The sequence below is a fragment of the Notolabrus celidotus genome, chromosome 19, assembly GCF_009762535.1.
Source record: "Notolabrus celidotus isolate fNotCel1 chromosome 19, fNotCel1.pri, whole genome shotgun sequence".
Taxonomy (NCBI): domain Eukaryota; kingdom Metazoa; phylum Chordata; class Actinopteri; order Labriformes; family Labridae; genus Notolabrus; species Notolabrus celidotus.
Window position 1 is genome coordinate 4,783,235 of NC_048290.1, and position 22,057 is coordinate 4,805,291.

Consider the following 22,057-nt stretch of genomic DNA (forward strand, 5'->3'; position numbering starts at 1 on the left):
GGACCGCGGCTCTTTTAATTTAACATTTTGAATGGGACTTTGTTGGAGGGAGAGGGGCTCTTTTAATTTAACATTTTGAATGGGACTTTTTTGGAGGGAGAGCGGCTCTTTTAATTTAACATTTTGAATGGGACTTGTTTGGAGGGAGAGGGGCTCTTTTAATTTAACATTTTGAATGGGACTTTGTTGGAGGGACAGCGGCTCTTTTAATTTAACATTTTGAATGGGACTTTGTTGGAGGGACAGCGGCTATTTTAATTTAACATTTTGAATGGGATTTTGTTGGAGGGACAGCGGCTCTTTTAATTTAACATTTTGAATGGGACTTTTTTTGGGATTGCATTTTTGTTAATTTTTTAATGGGTTGGGTCGGGGGGATGAGTAATATTTAACTCAACATTAATGTTTTTGTTCTTCAATGAAATAATTGATTGCTCAATAAAATATTTAACACTTGATAAAGTTCTACTTACGAATAAATCTGTTTTAATTGTATTATTTTGGATGGATGTCTGCTTAGAACAAAACAAATATTTATGCGTGGATATGATACTTTTCCATTAAATTCCCATAAATTCCAATTTGGAATATTTCCAAAATTCCCCAGCTTAACTTGCCATGGCAATTTACCTGAAATTTTCCACCCCTTTGCAACCCTGGATTCACCACAGAATGGAGGGAAGATGAAGTAGCAACAGCAGCAGCAGAAGAAGATTGGCCTCAAAGCAGCGCTGCAGAAATGGATGGGTGACATCACGGATACTGCGTCCATTATCTATACAGTCTATGATGTTAACCTGCAGGTAGGACCGAAGAATGGTGGTGCTAGCTCTTCTAATGTTAGCCACACTTGGCAAACCAATTTAACTTCATGCATATACCCGCAGACTCTGTGATCCCATGTTTATCTGGGACTGTTTTCTGACTGTTTTCTTACCTTTTGACTAGTCGATTAGCCAAAATCAACATTTCCGTTCCATTTCACTATGAAATTAGTCACTCCAGAACATCCTCATTTAAAATCTTCAAACTTTCAGAGCTCAACTATTTTGCAAAGTGTTCAGCCAATTACTCGTTCCAGGAAAAATAAAGTGTTGAAATGTTTAAAAAATGCACTAAAGTGGGGCTTCAAGGCCTGGTCACATTGGAATAAATCGCAGAATCCTTTTTTTTTTTTAATGCTGAAATTGTGGTTTGTGAATTTGCTCACAGGGTTGAAGACTGCTCCAAATAAATTATACAAACAATTTCGTCCTCTAATCAGATCATAAAAAGAGAGGACAGGGCTTAAAGTCAGTAAATTCTTAATACATCTGGTGTACTTTTATTCACTTGTAATGTTTCAATCCAATTTGCCTGCAGCGTCAACATAATGGTGAACCTTTTTATGATGTAACACCACGCCACATTCCTCTCAGCCCACTTTCATCCATTATTTAAGCTCATGTGTCCAGTTTAGAGCGGGGATTCTCTGTGAGCTGATGGTGTTTGAATGGTCCCGCAGTAACAGGTCTACAATGTGATTACACATTCATGCCTTAGGTTAGCCACAGGACCTATTTGTGTTGTTGTTATTGTGTTTCCTGTTTCATTTGTATTCCAAAATTGAGATCATCAGAGGTTATTTCCTTCGTTTCCTTGCCGGTGTTTCTTGCCATGCAGACCATTTACTCAGATCTTTTATCCTCTTCCATGGTAATAAACTTCCAACTGTTTCAGATGTTACAATCATTCATGTTGAGAGGTACCTCATTGGCTATTTTCTATCACAGCTCTCCAAAACAATGAGACAGCCACAGCTCGGGATTGGATCTGTTTGAATAAGTATCTCTGTCTCAATCATTTCTCTGCTCCGTCCTTGTCCTGATCTCATCCTGGCCCCGGCTGTATCGCTCTCCTTCACTCTTCTTCCCTTTTGAGTGTTTTTCCCATCTGTTTGTGAGTGCGCCTGTCGCTCTTTGTCGCTTTTACCTCTCTTCCTCTTGCTTTCAGCCCCTCTTTAACGCTCCTCTTCCACTGCCTTTAAGCTGGTGGAGTGTGACTCCTGTGATTGCGCCGTGTGTCCCCTTGGACTGAAGCAGACGCTGCCTTTCTTGCTGCAGGAGGGGGAGGCTCATTTAGACTCTTCACTCATGAGGGAACAGTAGTGTGTCCTATTTGTGTGTGTGTGTGTGTGCTTTTTTGTCTTTGTGCATATGATAGATGAGACGTACAGAGTGCTAAAAGCAAGACACATTAGTGCAGACAGATTAAACGCAGGTGGTGTAGCAGTCATTTTCATTCCTGCAGGCATCCTGAGAACATGTCAATTTAAAGACTCGGCGTGTAACGGAGAGACTAGAAAGACAGCGACTAGAAAGAGACTAGCAAACGCTGGTAAAGGATTGCTCTCCCCAGCATGTTGACAGTGAGCCTGACAGTTCATTAATCCAACCAAATCCCTCCCAAAGTTACTCAAGTGTGGATTCTATTTTCAAATTTCCTATTAGTTCCTCTTTGTGGATTAAGCACTGCAGTTCACGAGCGAGTGCCCAGCCCGGCCCCGGCCCAGGCATCATATAATTGGCTTGTAATGGATTTGGGGTCGTCTTTGCATCAGTGATATGGATAGATCCAAGGCAAAAAAAAAAAAAAAAAAGAGTCTGCTTTCCAGTCTCTTCTCGCACACAGCCCACGTCGAGGCCTCTGGTTGTGTATAATTCCTTTTCTGTGCTCCACATTGTCATTTCTATTTGGATGTGTAGGCGCGGCATCCGTAGCTGCGAGGGCGAGGCAGAGGGGAACGTGACACGGCTGGAGATGAAACATGTCAGGTGTCATGCAGCCTTAGGGCCCCTGTCACCGTCAGGACCCCTGATTCACATTCTGAAACCGTCCCCCCCCTAATCTCTAAACCCCTGAGATTCTCTTTTTGCTGTCTCTTTCTCATTTCTTTCTTCAATTTCATTTTGTCCTTGATTCCCCTTTATTAACTTCAGTAGTTCACTTACTCAGAAAATGACAAGACACAGAGCACAATGCAAACACTAAGATACAGAACAGCAGTGCATCTATATGCAAACTCGTCTTGCATCAAATAGAATTTCTTATGCCTACATCCACACGTTAGTGGATGAAATACTCCCTTTTTATCCAGGTATTGCCTGAACCCAAAGAAACCAGATCGCCTGCAGTAGCTTGTTAACATTATCCTTTTTAAAATGATCCAAAACACTACGTATTAAAGTTAGACCTTTTCCTTTTTTGGCATTCAAAGCTACATTTTTCTCATTGTTGATGTCACAACATCCTGTTACATGTGTCGCAAAATGTTGTGAAAATTTACTGACAACTGTGAGGGGCCTTCATCCTTTTGGCAACAGAAGCTAACACGTCTCTCTTTTTGCAACGTGGTCAATGACATCATTGCATTCAGTTATGTGCAGTAGAAAACATGTTGACTGCAAGTAAGCAAATGCAAGTGGTTGTAGAAGATCAGTGTTCATGTGATGCTTTTCAACTTAACATTAAATATTAAAAATTAAAGCTACAGTCTTCAGTCTGTCTGCATTAAACAGCTAACACTCTGGTGTGGTGTAGTTGCATTCAATGCATGTAAAACATGGTAAAAAAACAACTACTCTGACTTGCAGAGATTGCTGTTTGCTTAATACAGAGCAAAATTCAAAACTAAGCAAGTGTGTTGGTCTTAGTTCCAGTAAAAAGAATATTAGACTTAATGTAAGGAACAGCCACTCAACATGTCCACAAAACATGTCTTATTTGAAGATACTACAAGCCAAGAATAAGAACTGAATTGCTTGGGTTATGCATGTTTGATAGATGATGTGATGCCTTCGTCAAGGAATGAGCTGAAACACTGATTTATTTAGTCTTATATCACTATAAACTATTATATCACAGGATAACTGTGGTGTTCTGAAACTCTTCTGTATGGTCACATGAGCAAATCAGTGTAATTAGTGCTGTCAGTGTTGATGCATTAATCGTGATGCAAATAAGGGGCCAAATGAATGTGTAATTAATTCTAATTATATGCAATTTTGTCCCTTATTGCACACTGTAGTTAACAGTCCCTCCAGGAAGTTGCGATTTCGCGATCGCAACTATCAATGCAAATTCAACCAATCAGCGCGATTTTTTTCGCGGCCTTGCAATTTTATACAATCACCGCAACTTCCCTGCAAATTTGACCAATTACCTTAATCTCAGCCCCTGCACGTCATCGGTTTTGTCATCAATTTAACTTCCTTGGAACATAAACGTAAGTCCTCACATGATCGGCACTTTTCAACAATAAAACACGCACAGAGAACGGGTGAAAAGAGGGGACAGCAGGCATGACAAGTGACCATGACAACGTTGTTATTTATAGATTGAGGGGCTCAGTGTTAGCTTGGTCTCTACCTGCAGCAGGTGTGCTTTATGAACCAGCTCTCCTCACCTCCACGCATCTGTCTCATCTTCATTGATGATTTTTACCCCCCCGGTGTGCGTTAGTGACAAAGACACAACCGGGGGACGTCTGTTTAATATTTGATGTTTGACGTTGTTGCCGTGGTTACCGTAAAAAGCTCGGCGTCTACAGCTTGATTTAATCCAGTTTGGTGAAACATCAGACACATTCAGTAAGTTTTGATCAACTCCTTGTCATGAAAGATGCAGATTCATTTCAGAGTGCCGTGAACTGACTGCATCAGTCGCTGTGAGGTGCATTCAGGGACCGTCGTAAATGTGCAATGCAGCCCTTTCATGGCATTTTTCTGTGAATCAAGGGAATCAAAATACAGTCACAGTGGCCACATCAAGAATGTTTTCTAAAAACAACTGTATTTTAGCGTATTTACTTGCCGCTGAGATGTTATCTGAGGAAAAAAGCAAAAAAATAATAATCGCAACTTTCACCGCAATTTTTTCAAAAAGCTGTCGCAAATTCAGGCTTTTTGGGCCGCAACAATCACAAAACAATCCCGTGAAATCCTGGAGGGACTGAGTTAAGCTGTCGCAGTGTCTTCCTGCTTCCCTCTACCACTGTGATGCAAATAACAGCATCACCAAGCTTTTGGATCACACATTTTAATTTCAATTTCCCAACCAGTTGAGTTGAAAACTCAAAAGTAACATGCTCTTTGTGACAAAAATCTAAATATCACTAAAGTACTTTGAGTTCGAGCTACCACCCATGAGCTAAGCATTCAGGTGCAGCTGTTCAGACTGTGTCAGCATGAAACCACGTCACAAAATCCAGCAGAGCACTATTAGGAGTGTATATCACCACAGACCTGTGGTTGAAACTAAATCAAAGGAGTTGACTACAGCGCTTGCTAACTGACTTCTGGTGAGTCAGCTTTGTAGAAGACTCAGGTGTGAGGGCCGTCTTCATGTTGGCAGGTCTTGTTTCACATTGTTAATTTGGACAAAACAAATGTTTTAAAAATCAAAATAAGACCATTTTAAACAAGTGATTAAAAAAGTGATTTCCTCTGATTGACTTTTGAAACCCACTCATTAATCCAGTCTTAAAATTCTAATCGTTTTACCGCTCTAATTGAAAAATTGTCATTGTATCATGATCTCTTTTTAATATGTCAGACTGCAACCAATGACAGACAGTTTCCTATAAAGAAAGAACAAAAGAACTTTTTTTAAACTCTAATTTAATCCATCTTCTTTGACAATGATGCTTTTATTTCCTTCGTCTGTAATTTCTTTCAACAATAGCACTGGAATGGACTATGATTGATGATTTCTTCAAAGTAAACTCCACTCCATTGATCTAATTTTTCAAAACAAAGCTCTGAGTTTTGACGGCTCAGAGCATTGCTTTGGATTAATTTACTGCATCATTTATTACTGAGAGATAATTAAAGCAGCGAAAGCGTCCTAAATCCAAACAGATTGATGCACGCTGCGTGTAATCGATTCAGGTGAAGGGCATCATAAAGAAAATCGTTTGATCGTAGAAATGTTACCACATCCATCAGGAATGAGCTGCGCTGATATTTTTTGGAGCGACAGGCCAGACGGAGAGTCACATTTAGAAAGTAGCAGTTGTTTGGTGGACTGGTCATCATGATAGTCACAGCACGGCACAGATTAGTTCTGCCTCCCTGACTCAATCCTCAGCTGCTGGTCTGCCGAAGGCCTCCTCCCGGCTCCAGCCTCCAGCACATCAGAGTTCAGAGGATGACGTCATCATCCTGGGACTGCACACCAGAGCGGATGATACAGAAGGCCACGGGAGAGAGAGTCAGCCTCACCCTGGCAGAGACGGCTGGACAGATTGGGGGGGGGACGCAGCGACTGAAGCATGATTTTGGTATGAAGTTCTGCCAGAGCTGGGATCAAAACATCACTGCCTGCATCTATTCAAATATATTCAAACTGCAAATGCATCCAACTGGTTTACAAGTCTAGTCAACCATACAGATGACCACAGGGCCTTTTTACATCTATTTATGTTTGCAGTTTTTTTGTAAGTCCATGTTGTCCGGGCAACTTTGTGTGAATTAAACATCAAAATATGAACCATGACTGTTACTTCAGCTGATTCTACAGAGAGGAGATCTGAAAGGCAGGGATGGAGTGGAGGACCAGTTTGTACTTGTCTCAAACTGTGAAGTAAAGGATGTTTGGATTGGGCCTTAACTTTGTATGTATGCTCCACGCTTGGCCAAGTCATTTCTCTTCCACTTACTCACTCAGAGCAGAAATCCTAGATGTGCAAGTTTAACCCTGAAGTTGTGTTAGTGCACCAGTTGTTGTTTATCATCTGCAGCATCACAGACATTTCAGCTGAGTTGGTAAAGCTTAGATAATTCAAATGGTGATATTTCTTCCATTGCTTCTTTGTCTGTTCTTAAAATAAGCTATGACATTTTTTGTTTTTTTTATAACTATTTCTTTCTTTTTTACAATTCTTATCATTTAAAGCTGGGGTTGGTAATCAGATTTAGATACACTTTTTGTTGTACTGGTTAAAATGATCTTTATGTCCTGATGGCAATCAATACATAATGTGTTCTTAAGAGAGAGCGAAGAAAAGCTGCTATCTACAGCCGGAGTAAACCTGGGAAAACACCAACCAATCAGCCTTTTTTGGGTGCCAAAATTTTAAACCATTCAAATCCCGTCCTGCTGTTCTGCCCGCCTCATGCGCGTACATTTCCCCGGCGTGCACTCTGAGTCTCCGTCCCCTGACTCTACTGACTGCCCCTCTCGCTCGACCTCGGGCCTGTCCCCTCTGACCCGATGAGGTGCTTTGCTCAGGACTGTAGTCCGGATCAGAGTCTAAAAAGCTCTCACCATGGGGCTCTGACAAGCAAAAGAATTAATGACATTTACTAAGTCCTACAGAAATTTATATGTATCGTAGCGTCCGTCAGGACGCTGTAGGGACGACGAGCCGGTTCGTGAACACGTTGAGTTTTAATAACCGGTCATTGTCAGCCGTGAACACGCCGACCAACAAAACAACAATCAGTGTTTGAATGAATGAAGAACTTCTCCTCTTGTCTCTCCTCTCTCCCGTTCACACACTCTACACCTCTCCTGATGCCTTCACTGACTGTCAACACTGTAGGAATTAAGAACATCTACACTGAACACGTTTAACAAACAGTAGTGTTGTTACAGTATTATATATGTGTTATAACTTTTCTCCTGATCTCGTGTCACCAGTACAACTGGATAATGCTAGCATGACAGTTGTGAGTGCTAACAGCAGCCATGTTTGTTTGTGTTTTTAACTTTCACTATGATAATGTTTTGGTGAGGACCGGTTTTGAATCAGTCACAATCATATGGTCACAAGTCAGCGGCGCTTGTGCATGTGAGCGGGGGTGGGGGGGCGTCGTTTTGAAGGAGCTCCGAGGGAGGAGGGGAGGGGTTAGACGGAGTTCTGAGGAAATGCTACATTCAAATTCATGCTAGTTTTCCGGGATTACCAACCCCAGCTTTAAGTGTCTGTTTCTTGAATTGAATGGAATTGTCTTAAATTTGTCATGGAGTTCCTCCTCTTGAAATGTGACTGGAACATGTCCCACAAGATACATGTTGCTTTTCTATCTCAAAGATGATAATAATAATACTCCAACACTGCTGGCCTTCTATAAGTAGATATATAAATGGTGCGATAAGACGTGATAAGATACCACATTGGCCACTGACATCGCTGGTGATATCTTGGTGTCTGTTAACAGGACAAATATTGGTCCATACCAAGAGTAAACTGATTCACCAGTCCATCTCTTTGGCTCCATGGCAGGCAATATGTGTCAAACTGTGTACTCATTTAAGAGAAGGTCGCTACAGCTTGGTAATTATGAGGGAAAAAAGTATGAATGAAAAGAGAAACAAAATAATTGATTTTCTCAAAGAATGAAAATGTCTTCATCGTCACAGTAATGTCATGAAAACCTAAAAGACAAACTTGTATCAGATTCATCATCTAGCCTCCGTCAGGGAGTCAAGTTTGACTCAATATTGGTGGAACATTTACGTTGTAGATACTGTGACTAATGAAAAACATTTGTAGTTGCATCAGAGAGAGAGCCTTGTGGTTAACTTACCTGTAGATAGACTTTTTAGGGGGTTTAGTTTGAACATTTAGGGCACTGGAAACCTTCCTGGGATTAGCTGTTTGTTTGTCTGTGCCTTTTTTGAAAGTCTTGATATCCAAAATTTGGATGTGCAGCTTTTGTTTCGTCTGGAATCCGTTGTAATCGCAGTATACGGTCTTTAAAAAAGGAACACAATCAAGTCTGTCGGTTTTGGGGCGGGACGGCGGGTGGGTCTCCTTTATTTTCTCTCAGTTAATGTAAATTTTAAAGAGATTTGTTGCCACAGCTGTGTGATTTGTGGCTGGATTGAAAAGATGAAAAGCAAACATTTCTATTTTTTTCCTTTTGCCTCAAAGTAAGGCTTTAAATCTAAAAAAAAGTAAAGATAAAACTGAAGATCTTGAGAAACACACTTTCTTTAAATATTCAATAAGTGAGTTTTTTAATTGGGAGCAGAAATACCCACACAGGTCTCCTCCACTCGCTCCTTCAGAAAATAAAACACCCTGATCAGAATCAAGGTATCTATGAACCCATGAATTCTGGGTACATTTACGCCCCATAGAGGAGAGCTGTGACAATAAATCTCTATCTCTGGGAATCTCCCTTGTGTACTGAATTAATACTGTGTACCACAAACACGAGCAGATTCAATTTTGAAAGTTTGAGGCTTATCTAACATCTCCTCCTCCTCCTTCTTCAGCAAACGAGACGTGGAAATGTATGGGAAGCCCATAGGGTGTAATTGAACATATTACTGCAATAACTTGCATTGTGTAATTGAATTGAATCGTTAAATGTAATGTTCTGCGGGCTTGGTTAGTTTACTCGCTGGAACAGACAAAGGTAATGGCATAAACAGATGCACAAACACACACACAACTTCTCTTCGTATCCCACTCGTGCACACACACACACACACACACACACACACGTACACATGGGTGTAATGGAGGTGCAATTCAAAATAACAAGGTTGGAGTCTGCCGTCTCACAGTCTGATGCTCCCAAGCCAATTATCACATCATAATGAGCCGGTCAGCTAAGGATGCTTGCTTACATTCATTTTGAACGCCCTGCCAAAGTGGCTACGTGCCTTTTGTGCTTGACGGTGGTGTGTGTTTATGTGTGTGTGTGCGTATATGTGTGTGTGTGTTTCCTCCAAGTGCAATTTTTCATGCTTATAAACTAGTGATATGGATCCGGGCTGCAGAGAGAAGTAAAGTAATAAAGTCAGTGCTGCAGTGTGAAATGTGTTTATGTGAATGTATAAAACAGTGATGGGAGTGTATTTTCTGAAGAGACAGTTTTAGTCAACACTCTGCAGAGGCACAAATTTGTGATAAAAGCCTGCAAGAAAGCTTTTAAATGACATTTGTAGACGGTTGATGTATCAGCGCTCTCTGGCCGTGAATCCCCGTGGATTCAAATGCTTTCATCTACACACATTTATGTGCAGTATGTAATTAGCATTGCTTTGCCATGATCAACGGCTAGAATTAGATTTGTTGCCCATGGCAAACCGTGTACAAAGAATCTGCTGCTGTTGTTGTTTAGTTATTTTCAATTAGACTCAAGAAAGCCTCGGTCTTATCTACACTGAAGAGCAGATGTTTGTTTTTCCAGTGGCTGGAACGTACTTGAAAAAAAATGGAGAGAGCTAAGCTACCAGTAGCGCAACATCAAATAACGCTTTCCCACACTGGAGCTGCTCCCAAAAAGAAATGTTGCTAGCTTAGTTACAGAAATATTCAGCAAAATACAAACAAAGCTACCTTATTTATTATTTGTTTAATATGTTTTAAAGCTACCAAATGTATTCACTGTTAGTGTTATCAGTGTATTCTTATCAGGGCTGCCTTGTACTAATAAATAGTTTGATACAGTAAAACAGCAAATCTAGCAAACTACATCAAAGCCATCTTTATTACTGAGAACTCCTTATTATACACTCACCGGCCACTTTATTAGGTACACCTGTTCAATTGCTTGTTAACACAAATAGCCAATCAGCCAATCACATTGCTGCAACTCAATGCACAAAGGCTTGTACACGTGGTCAAGACAACTTGCTGAAGTTCAAACCGAGCCTCAGAATGGGGAAGAAAGGGGATTTAAGTGACTTTGAATGTGGCATGGTTGTTGGTGCCAGACGGGCTGGTCTGAGTATTTCAGGAACTGCTGATCTACTGGGATTTTCATGCACAACCATCTCTGTACCCATCTTCTGATGGCTACTTCCAGCAGGGTAATGCACCATGTCAGAAAGCTCATATCATCTCAAACTGGCCTCCACTGTCAACCGATCTTAGTCCAATAGAGCACCTTTGGGATGTGGTGGAACGGGGAAATTAAGTTTGGTGTTTTTATTTTGGCCGATTTGTACTAAAAAGTAGCTTTATCTAACAAAATTAAATGTAACAAGCTAGGTTCTCACAACATGGCAAAACTAGCTAACTACAAAAAGCAATTTTTTCTCTGCTAACCACTTATTATTTCAAGTAAGTGCCATTTTTTGGGTAGTTTGTAATGTGCACTACTCTAGACTTAAAGCTCCTGAAATGAATACTGATTCCTCTTCATGAGCTACAGAAGCAAGTGAGACCATTAGCATACAGATTGGGACCCCTTGAAAATGAGATAATACATCTCAAGGGATCTAGCCTAATAAATACACTGAAATTGAAACATTGACTAAATCTATGTGGTTACTTTCAAGCCTTAAACTGCTCCCAGGCTTCCAAAACAGCCTTTGTTTACATTTTCCACAATACAGATTCTCACTGAGTGATACATCTGACTGATGAAAGGAAAACAGGATGAGATTTGTTAGGAAACATGTAAGTATTTACAGGACACGGGTGGAGCTCTGTCCACAGGGGGCGCTAAAATCAACACAAACTAAACGTTCCACATAGGAGCTTTAAATTAGTGGGTATGTGTACATTTAAATGAATTAACAATTGGATAATCCTCACTGCCTTGTTATAGCACAGGTTGAACTACTGGCGTAATTTAACCTCTGACATTTGATGTACTTTGCTTCGTATAAACCACTCAAAAATATAAATATCTGGGGCGCCGTTGGCTGAGCAGTCTAAGCGCCCGCCCCATATACAGAGGCTATAGTCCTTGTCGCAGAGGTCACAGGCTTGATTCCAGCCTTGACCATTTACTGCATGTCCTCCCCCACTCTCTACTCCCCACATTTCCTGTCTCTCTCCAGCTGTCCTGTCAATTAAAGGTGAAAATGTCTATATATATATATATGGCTATAATGAAGCGAAATTCTTTGGGGTTGCTCTATACGTCGGCCAGGCATTATCTACATTTCTATAACTGGAAAAAATCCTTCTTATTAAAACTATTGGAAGTATTTCTTGACTAAAATGATGATAATAATACAAAAAAACAGAACTAGTTTTACTATGATGCACACAGGTTATGTGTTTAGTATGATTTAGGCAGAGTGTCTCAATCCTAAAAGTGTGGTCACATGATGACTAATGTGAACCATTGAAGGGTAAGTTATCACACTGCCTCATCTTACCCCACTCTGCCTCAATCACTGTCATTCAGCTCTTACTTGAAGCCCTCTTACCTCCAAACACGGAGCATATCAGGAAATCAGCAAAATTCACAAAATAAGCCTCCCGCTATTTACATTTAAAGATGTCATTTTCAGAAGTATTTTTGCCTTTCTGTCTCCTGATATCCCATCAGACTCTCAGACTGCACCGTATAATGGAACAGATCTATCAGCCTCAGATTGCTGCAGAGAGCACTTTTAAAGAAAAGGGACCAAATGAACATCCTTCAATGAGATGCACACTTCAGATAGGGATCTATGCAAATTAGCTTGTGTCTAACAAAATACAGATAAGCAAATCCCAACCTTCAAAGTCGTGGAAGTCAATGAAAAAGCTGTTAACAACCCTTGAGTAAGTCGACTGCAGGGCTCTCTGAAGGAGATCTGTGCTGTACATCAAGTTAGCAATTTGTTTGATTAAGGCACAGATTGATGATTGGTGGGGTGCCAAGGCTTGGCTAAGCATTTTTTTTTACAGAGTGTTCAATACTTGTGATGATATAGTAAACTCTGTGCTTCACTAGTTTCAACCTTTATGAAGTTTAAACATTTGTGATGCTTGGAATGTTGAAATAAATTCAGTGAACCTGCAAGCTGCCAGGCGTCACTTTGTGTTTGACGTTTGAAGTATATCCTGGGTATGAAAATTTAAATTTGCCCAGATTTTTTTTTTTCTTTATATACTCTACAGCAAACATGCTAACTGGGTCAGGAGACAGTTGGAGCATTTGGTTTGTGTTTGCACATAGAAGCAGCATGTCCCGTCTACAAAACCAGCTGGTTCTGTGCTTGTTTTGAGGAGAAACTGTGCCCCCGACAGCTTTTTCCTTCCCCTCTTCACTTAATGCTCGCCGCCACCACCACCTGCTCCCACCACTCCTTGCTCTTCACCTTCATCACAGATGCTGGAGAGTCTGGCTGTGGAAGTGGACTGACAGGGGTTGTGTCTTTGAATTGTACTTATGTTTCACCATGCTCACAAAATTAGGAAAAAGTAAATAAAAACAGCAGCTCGTTACACTTTGAAAGAGAGTAGTGGATTTTCTCATTTTTAATAATCCTGTGAAAAACATTGATTTTCGCTGCGAGGGAAAGTGAGAAAAACTGACAGATGAAACGCCCCGGGGCTTGGCAACATGACAAACAGAAAATAATCTCTGATTTTTTTATTTTTTTTAACACCACATCTGATTCATGAATTTAATTGATTTAGATGCCACTGATGTTGCCGGCTTTTTATCAGGTATTTTCTGGGTCCCCATTGTTTTGTGAAACATGCAGCACCACACACACTCTCCCATTGTGCTGCTTTCCACTGGTAAATGCTGAGGTCAGACTGCACAATCTTTTTGTCTGTTTCGATGGTCTCTATGTTAGATCAGGCAGATAGAGCCTTGTGCAGGGACTTGAGCGGCAGACATGACAGACTACAGAGTGGAACCCAACCAATCATCACAACTGGAAGGAGAAGAAGTTGAGTGAGTCAGCCCCCAATTTTTTGACTTGAGCCTAGATTGTCTTATTTATTCATGTGATTCTATCGTTTTTATTGGTTGACTGTTCTCTGATATGCATTTTAAATGGAACCTTTAGCACTTTTATCATTTCATCATGTCTATTCATTTTACCATTTTTAGTGTTAGATTGGTTTTAGGATATTTTTGTATGTTTTGCACATTAAAGGCTGATTTATATTTCTGCGTCTCCCCTACGCAGCAGGGGCTGACGCAGACATGAGCACCACATACTTGTGCGTCGGTGTGTCCGTGTCACAGTGCGGTCTCTCTGATAGCCGGCCGCCTGCTTCCGGTCCCGCTACGATCTCTGTTTACTTTTCCACAGAGTTTCAGAGCGTGTTATGTTAATCTACAGCTGATACATGTTGCTGTTTATCATACAGACATGATTACATGAAGAATAGAGAGGAGGAGATGAAATACACGGCCGCTGTAAATGCGGGAAAGACAAAGCCGCCGAGTGGTCCAATCACAGAGCTTGCGGTCCGCGTCGGCTCTACGGGGAGTTACATTTTGGAGGAGGTGCACGTCAGCTACGTGCGTAGGCCTCGGCGTAGGTACGGGAGCTACGCAGACCCCCGGCGTAGGGTACGCCGTTGATTCAACGCAGAAGTATAAATCAGCCTTAAGTAGTTTGTTCTGTCTGAAGTCTGTCTTGTAATTTTGTATCGACCTAACATCTCACTGGCTGCAAAACAAGCTTACCTTGTACAAATAAAGTAACCTGAGACAGCATATGGGAAGATGCTTTGTGCTAATGTTAACGGTGGTTGCTCAACAGGTTCCTGAAGCACATCTCTTTCTAGCTTGACAAACTGTTCTTCTGTACTATAGTTCCATCACGCAGCACCAACTTCCTCATACTTCTTTCACTTTGGAATTTTGTTTGTTTACACTTGTGACTTTTTCACGTGCAGAGCGTTCTGTGCTCTGTGCTCTCATTGGTCAACATCAACATCACTGAAGTGACATCGTAGGAGGTAGAAAGAAAACTTGAACATGCTACATTTTCTGTCGGGAGGTCATGAAACGTCACGTGTGGCCTTGATTGTCAGCCAGAAAAACTGCATTTTAATACATGATATTTTACTCAGCAGAGTGAATGTTTGACAGTCCTTTACTCACATTTTAGTCTCATTTTGTCTTTTTTGTACCTGTCTTCTGAGTTTCACTTGCAAATTATGTATGTTTAGCTCATATTCATATCGTCTTAATCACAGAATAAAGGGCGTTGAAGAAGATTTGTCATAATTTTCTTTAACAAAATCAATAGTGGTTTCTGTTGAAGATCTGTGATATCAGTCTGACGAATCAGCTACAGATAATGTGAATATTTTAATCTAATTTATTTTTCTTTGAATACAATTTATACAAAAAATAACGCAAAGGCATCAAATGTGCAGGTTTTAATAAATTACATATTTTAAAATACAATAAAATATATACACTACCAGTCAAAAGTTTGGACACACCTTCTCATTCAGTGGTTTTTATTTATTTTGATTATTTTCGACACTGTAGTTTAATACTGAAGACATCAAAACTATGAAATAATCTGGTTTAGCCATAATCTGGATTACAACAGTAGTCAAATAGGGCTATCCATTGTGTACTAACCCTACCTCTGAACAACACAACTGATGGTCTCAAACACATTAAGAAGGCAAGTCATTCTACAAATGAACTCTTGACAAGGCTCATGTTAATTAGAAACCATTCCAGGAGACCACTTCATGAAGCAGACTGAGAGAATACCAAGAGTGTGCAAAGCTGTCATGAAGGAAAAAGGGGGCTACTTTACAGAATCTAAAATATAAAACATATTCTGCTTTGTTTAACACTTTTTTGTTCATTAAATAATTCCATATATGTTCTTTCATAGTTTTGATGTCTTTGGTATTAATCTACAGTGTTTTAAATAATTAAAACAAATACAAACCCTTGAATGAGAAGGTGTTTCCAAACTTTTGACTGGTCGTGCATATTGGTAATCGTATCAGTGTCGACCATCAGGAGCAGGTTCTTATTGGTTTTCATTATCAGTTCAAAAAATACACATTTTGCATTCCTAATTTCCATTCAGATGATTTGACCGTCAAGCTCTGTTTTGGTCTCCACCAGCTTTGAAGAAATTCTTCATATATCTGCTGTTCTAAAGGTAATTCACTGTAAACTCATTCTTATTCATATAACCAGTAACCGAGCCAAGTTGATGAGGGACTGAACCAAATCAGGCGCTGCCTATGAGACCAAAAACAAAGAGCTGAGGAAGCTGTATGGATTGTCAAATCTGCAGAACCAGGCATTACTTCTCTGCAGTTCATGAACTATGGGCTCCCCTTTCACATTAAACAGTCATTTCATACAATGTTATTATCCAACATGTTGATGAATGCAGGTTTGAAAATCTGCACAGCCTACGGCCAGCAATGTGTGATAAGCTAGTCACAAAATGTGAAGAACAGGAGAGTGCTTTTTCCCTCGTATAAAGAATGAGCGATGAAGCAATCCGACCCCGAGGGCTCCTCGCTTCTCGCCACTGATGGCAATTGGATCAGATTTGGTCTGAGCCCTGGATTTTAATGATGTGCTGAGTGTCTTTGCCCAGAGACAGTGAGGTAAAAACACACAGGGTTCAAGGTCAGGCGTCTGTGTTAGCAGGTGATAATATGGACTGCTTATCTAGTAAGGATCACAACAGTGTGTCCTGTCAATAATAAACGCTTTGCAAGTGAAGAAGAGGAGGCCTCTCAACCTGAAAAGTCTGTTTACTTTTCCCCCAAGTCAGATTGGTACATCGGTTTGCAAAAGTTAGAACAGGAGTGAACTTTGTGTCTGTCAAAGAGATGAAAATCTAACTTCAGCAGACCTGTTCAGAAGAGAACAACTTCATTTAAAATGACAGAATATTAACCTTTTCAGACACACAACACAGATCAATACACGGTTTAAACAATGCTGCTTGCACTGTTAATATTTGATTTGGTTTTGTTTTGTTTGAAAAGGTAAAATCATTTAATTGCGAGAAAGAGCTGGTGAAGAAAACCTCAATGATGGCCAGAAGCGGAGTGGGATACATCGGAGGGCTGTGATTATAAATTGACGCCATCGATTGTGTTTCTGTGGTGCATTATAAAGGCAGGAGAGTGCAGATCTAAACTGTGTGTCTCCTAGAAGCATATATAAACTAGCGGAAATGTCAATACTTTCCTCAGTTTGGGTTCATTCAATGTTCTTATCAATATTGATTCAAGGTCTGGGTTAAGTACAATGTTATTGCTTCTTCATAATTAGATTCAGTCTGTTTAATTGAGAGAAGGTCAACTGTAGGATTACATGGAATCCTTGAGTGTTTATTTTTGGTTCTTCAGAAGTTTTAAATTGCAATATTTCTCATCAACACAAACACATTTTTGGAAAGGGAAATTTAAGTCTTTATGTTAATTTTTAATTAAGCTTTATCTAAGCAGGTTGGTCCCATTAAATAAGTACAATTCAATTCAAAAGGCTTATAATTATTAAAAACAATGAATACAATTGTGTAGTGGTATTGTTACAAAAATCTATCTGATTGTATGTTTTGAATGCAAAAGAACACTTTTCATACCCTTGTAAAAAATGCTTTATTGTTTGTTTCAAGTTTAAATGCTGATGATTATTTTATTATTTTAAAGATTTTTACATTATCTGGGATTTTATGTGTTTTTAATCTGTATATTTTTACATTATCTATTATTTTTCCTTATTATTATTATTTTTTAAATTATTTATTATTTTATGATTTTTTTTTAAGGGGCATTATTATTACGTTTTGCATTATCTTTGATTTTAATCTTTCCCTGCATTATCTATATATATCTTTTAAGGGCCATTTTTACATTATCTGTGATTTTACATTTAATTTTTAGGGGCATTTTAACATTATCTATGATTTTGTGATTTTTTTATTATTACTTTGGACATTATCTATGATTTAAGTTTTTTTTTTTTCATTTTCTATGATTTTACGTTTTTTTTAAAGGGGCATTTTTACATTATCTGTTTTTTTACCTTATTTTTGGGGGGTATTTTTGCAGTCGTTAGATAGGACAGATGAAGACAGACCAGAAAACGTGAGGAGAAGGGAGTGAAGGATGACATGCAGCAAAGGGTCATGGAAAGTACTCTAGCTAGTGACTGCTGTGATGAAACTGTGGCCTCTGTACATGGGGCGCACCCTTAAATTGCTGGTGCCAATTGGAACCCCCATTTTTGTCAGATGTAGAGGAAATTTGACAAATAGACAGTTTTCAGCTTCGCCTGCTTCAGCGTATGTCTAACCTATCTTTATATTTACAACAAAAGCTCTGTTGTGTGAAGTCGTTGTACATTTTGGAGCTGATGCTTCACACCAGCATCATTGTTTGAGTGTTTTATCTCAAGTATAAATGAACTCACAGATATCGTATTCCTGGTTCTGGTTAAGTTGCTTGTGTTCTTGTAATCCCACTATATTTAGAGCTAGAGCAACATGACACTGTGTAACAAACACATTATGTAAATAATCAATAAATGTACCTCGACATAAATTAACAGACTGAAATTATCGGGTTTCTAAAAAAAAAAAAAAATAGGTAAATGATTGTACAACGTTTGTGTTTTCATTGAGAAACAGGCTTTGCTGGGCAGTGAGCCATTTCTATTTGCTGCTCTCAGCCTCAGCAGCAGCAGCAGCAGCAGCAGCAGCAGACCAACAGTCTGTCACAGTCCACTGATCCAGCATTTGTATGTTTATTTGTCCATAACTATGTGTGTGTGTTTGTGTGATTGTCTGCTTGTAAGGCCAGTGTGACCGGTGTCGGCCAGGCCAGGCAGAACTGTGGCCTTTTGTTTATCCCACCTCATCTCCTCTTCTTTTATTGACCCGTCACTGAGTCCACTGAAACCGGCCCTCTCTTCCTGTCACCGCACAGATAATGGCTTTTCTGGAACCTCACAGCGTCAGGCATCTCCTCTGAGCTGTAATTATACCGCTAATGTGCCAATTTTCAAAACATTCCTCTGAGATTTTTTAGTTTTTGGCTGATGGTGACGAGAGCTGAAAAGTCTTTGGGAAAATCTGGCTTTTATTTTGGAGGGTTTTTCCCCCATTTATCCCTCCTTGTAATTTTTTAACTCTGGTGATAAAGGGAACAGAAAATTAAAATGTCATGGATGACATCAGAGCGATGCGCCTTCTGTTCAAATCAGTCACATGGCTTATCCTTGTAACCATGGAGATGGAGTTCTAAAAACACCTTGGGAGGGTCCTTGTCCTTGATACTTTTTGAGTCTCAGAAAATTAATGGTTCTGAGTGGTGGATGCATTTTGATGAATCTGTCAGAGTGGTGCAACCTTTCCATGACTTTTATCTGCTTTGAGAACAAAAAATCTACTGCAAGTCAGATGGTCCACAGAGCCAATCAGTAGAGTGTTATTCATGTTACTGGGTGTGACTTATCAGCCCCTGAACCTGTATAGAAAACTCTACAAGCCACGTTCAACAAGCAGGTTATTACCGAGGAGATTGGCACGGTATGTCACGTAGCTTAATTGTGTGTCACAGCAAATAATTAATGTAAGAGGCAATGTAACGTGTTGAAAATTAATAATGCAGAGGTGCAATTAACTGCAGTTTCCAGAGATGCCACTTGAAGCATAACACCTTCTCAGAAACGTGTGTGAAATCCATGGAAACACATTAATGTCCCGATTTCAACCCTGCAAATTGTTGAAGTGTTTAACAGGTGTACATTTTTAACAGTGGATGCAACACTAACTTATGCAACGCTAACTAATTTTGTCATCATATATCCCCTCATCAACACTACTGCCACCATCATGCGCACCTTCTACAGAGGCACCATGGAGAGCATTCTCACCAGCGACATCACTGTGGTACGAGGACTGCACTGCGTCCTGCCGAATGACCCTCCAGCACATCGTGAGAACAGCTGAGAAGATTGTTGGTGCCTCTCTCCCCTCCCTCCATGACATTTACTCTCCCCGCCTCACCCGAAAAGCCCTGCGCATAGCAGGCGACCCCTCCCGCCCGTCTCACAGCCTCTTCAGCCTGTTGCCATCAGGAAGGAGACTACGCAGTACAACAACTCTTTCCCTGTTTTGCCCCCTCTTCCCATAGTGCCCCCTTCACAGACTTAACCCAGTCACTGACCCCCCCCAAATCAACGCTGAGGGTCTGAGAGAGAAATGCAATATACAATCCTCTGTATGTCTAGTGCATACTGCAGTTTATTTGACAATAAAGAAGACTTTGGACTTTTTTGGGAGTATTTAAATGGCCAATTTGTGTTTTCAAAGATCCATGACGTACTGGAGGAAACTGTTCTGGCTCTTTGTTGGGCTGTGCAGGATCCCACCAGGGTTGTACATGTGCGTTCATAAGCTGCAGATGCACTCTGTACTGTGGCCTACCTCTTCTGTGATCCCTCGGGAAAGCCGGGCCTTGGAGAGTTGGGTGTTTTTCAAAGTGATGCCCCTGAACGGTATATTCTCAGATTACTATGATGCACTCCTTGTTAATGAGGCACGTTGGTTTTGCAATTAGAGTTGGTGGTTAACAGTTACTTTACAGTCCAGGCAGGGTTATACTGGTGTTTTTAGCTGTCTTTAGGCTTTTGTGTGGACAACATTTCTGAACGCTATGCTACTGTGCATGGTCTGAATGACTACTTCTGTGAGCCTTAGTTCTGATTGTATCTGCTCATGTCCAACCCTTGACAAAGATAGGAATGAAGTAAGATGGCTCACTTGTAAGCTACTTGGGGCGGCAGTAGCTCAGTTCATAGGGACTTGGCTTGGGAATCGGGGGGTCGCCGGTTCAAGTTCCAGAGTGGACATGCGTATGTATGTCATGATCACTCAGGTCCTTCTTGGCGTTTGCAAAGTGTCTTGATTTTTGTCAGACAAATAAAAAGAGTGATATTTTTTTCAGTTTATTTTAATACAATTCTTGGTTTTGCCTTCCTGGCTTACAGTCAGATGAATTCTGCTCGTTTACAAATGTTGGATGAGATGTTGAGGAGCTGATTCTTCCTTCTGTTGAAGTTATTTTTTGTCTTCCATTTACAGAGATTGGGGTGGGTAGGAACTGGTTTGATACACTAAACCATAATAGTGTCATACCTGTTGGATCAATACTCTCTGTAAATATACAATGCAACAATTCTCCAAGCAGAATTCCATATTTCTATTTTTTGTATTATTTAACTACTATTTTTATAATGTAAAAACTACCTCTGCTACTCCGACTGCACTTTTATCATATTATTTTAGCCTGTACATATTAGTCATGCCTATTTGTTGTTCTTTTGTATTTATAGCTGATGCTATTGTTATTATTTTTATTTTATTTTTATTTTTAGGTCTTATTTTTATGCCTTGTACAAAGAGAGCACAGTTTACCAAAGTCAAATTCCTTGTGTGTTCAAGCATACCCGGCCAATAAAGCTGATTCTGATTCTGATTCTGATAGTTGATGGAGGCAGGAGGGGCTTTGCTTTTCTATTTTTTTCTATATTTGTTTATTGTTTGTTTTAGTTCTGTTACAAAGAAAATAAAATATAATTTAAAAAAAGAGTGGACAAAGTTTGGCAAGTGGACTGGTGGCTGGAGCGGTGCTGGTCCATTTGCCTGGACACTGCCGAGGTGCCCTTGAGCAAGTCCCTGAACCCCCAACTGCTCGGGTGGTGCTGGTTGATGGCACCCTCCTCATTGACATCTGACATCTCTCCAAGTGCACGTCCGTAGCGTGTTTGTGCATGTCAAACTATGTGTATTTACCATGATCAAAAAAGAACACAAGTGAAAATTTGAATTTCCCCTATGGGGATTAATAAAGTATGTTTACCTTACTACGGCACACTGTTTGTGCCATTCAGATATATTGGATTCATGTATGCAGGTCTGATTTGGGCCACTGGGAGTTTGCCTGTGACTCAGGTGCTGCAAATGTAACACCCCAGCTGTATTTGTTGATGTAAATGTTACACTCTGTACCACTGTGCCTAAACTGTGTTATGAAGAAAGCTTGTTTTGCCTTATTTACTTTTTAGTTTCAGAGTGTTGGAAGAGACATCAGAGGAATAAAATATGTGCACCTGTCAGAAGTCTGTGCTGTTATCTTTAAAAGCCAAGAGCTGCTACAGCAAGTTATTCTGGATCATGTAAGAAAAGTAGTTGTACATTTTTTAAGAACTTTATTTATCGCTCCAAGTGAACGAGAAATTATTGATATGCAAAACGTCTCTCCGTGTCTCTCGCAGTCCCTAATTATTGCTCGCACACATTGTGATTTTTTGATGGCATCAATTTAGATTCCATTACGATCTCCGGCTTGCCAGTCCCTGTA

The 22,057-nt window shown here is 40.1% G+C and overlaps 1 protein-coding gene across 1 annotated transcript in view; it reads right to left on the bottom strand.

Annotated features, from left to right (window-relative positions):
* unc5da (unc-5 netrin receptor Da) overlaps nucleotides 1–22,057 on the bottom strand; it is a 389,274-nt gene that overhangs the window by 288,270 nt on the left and 78,947 nt on the right. The gene's annotated exons all lie outside the window — the stretch shown is intronic.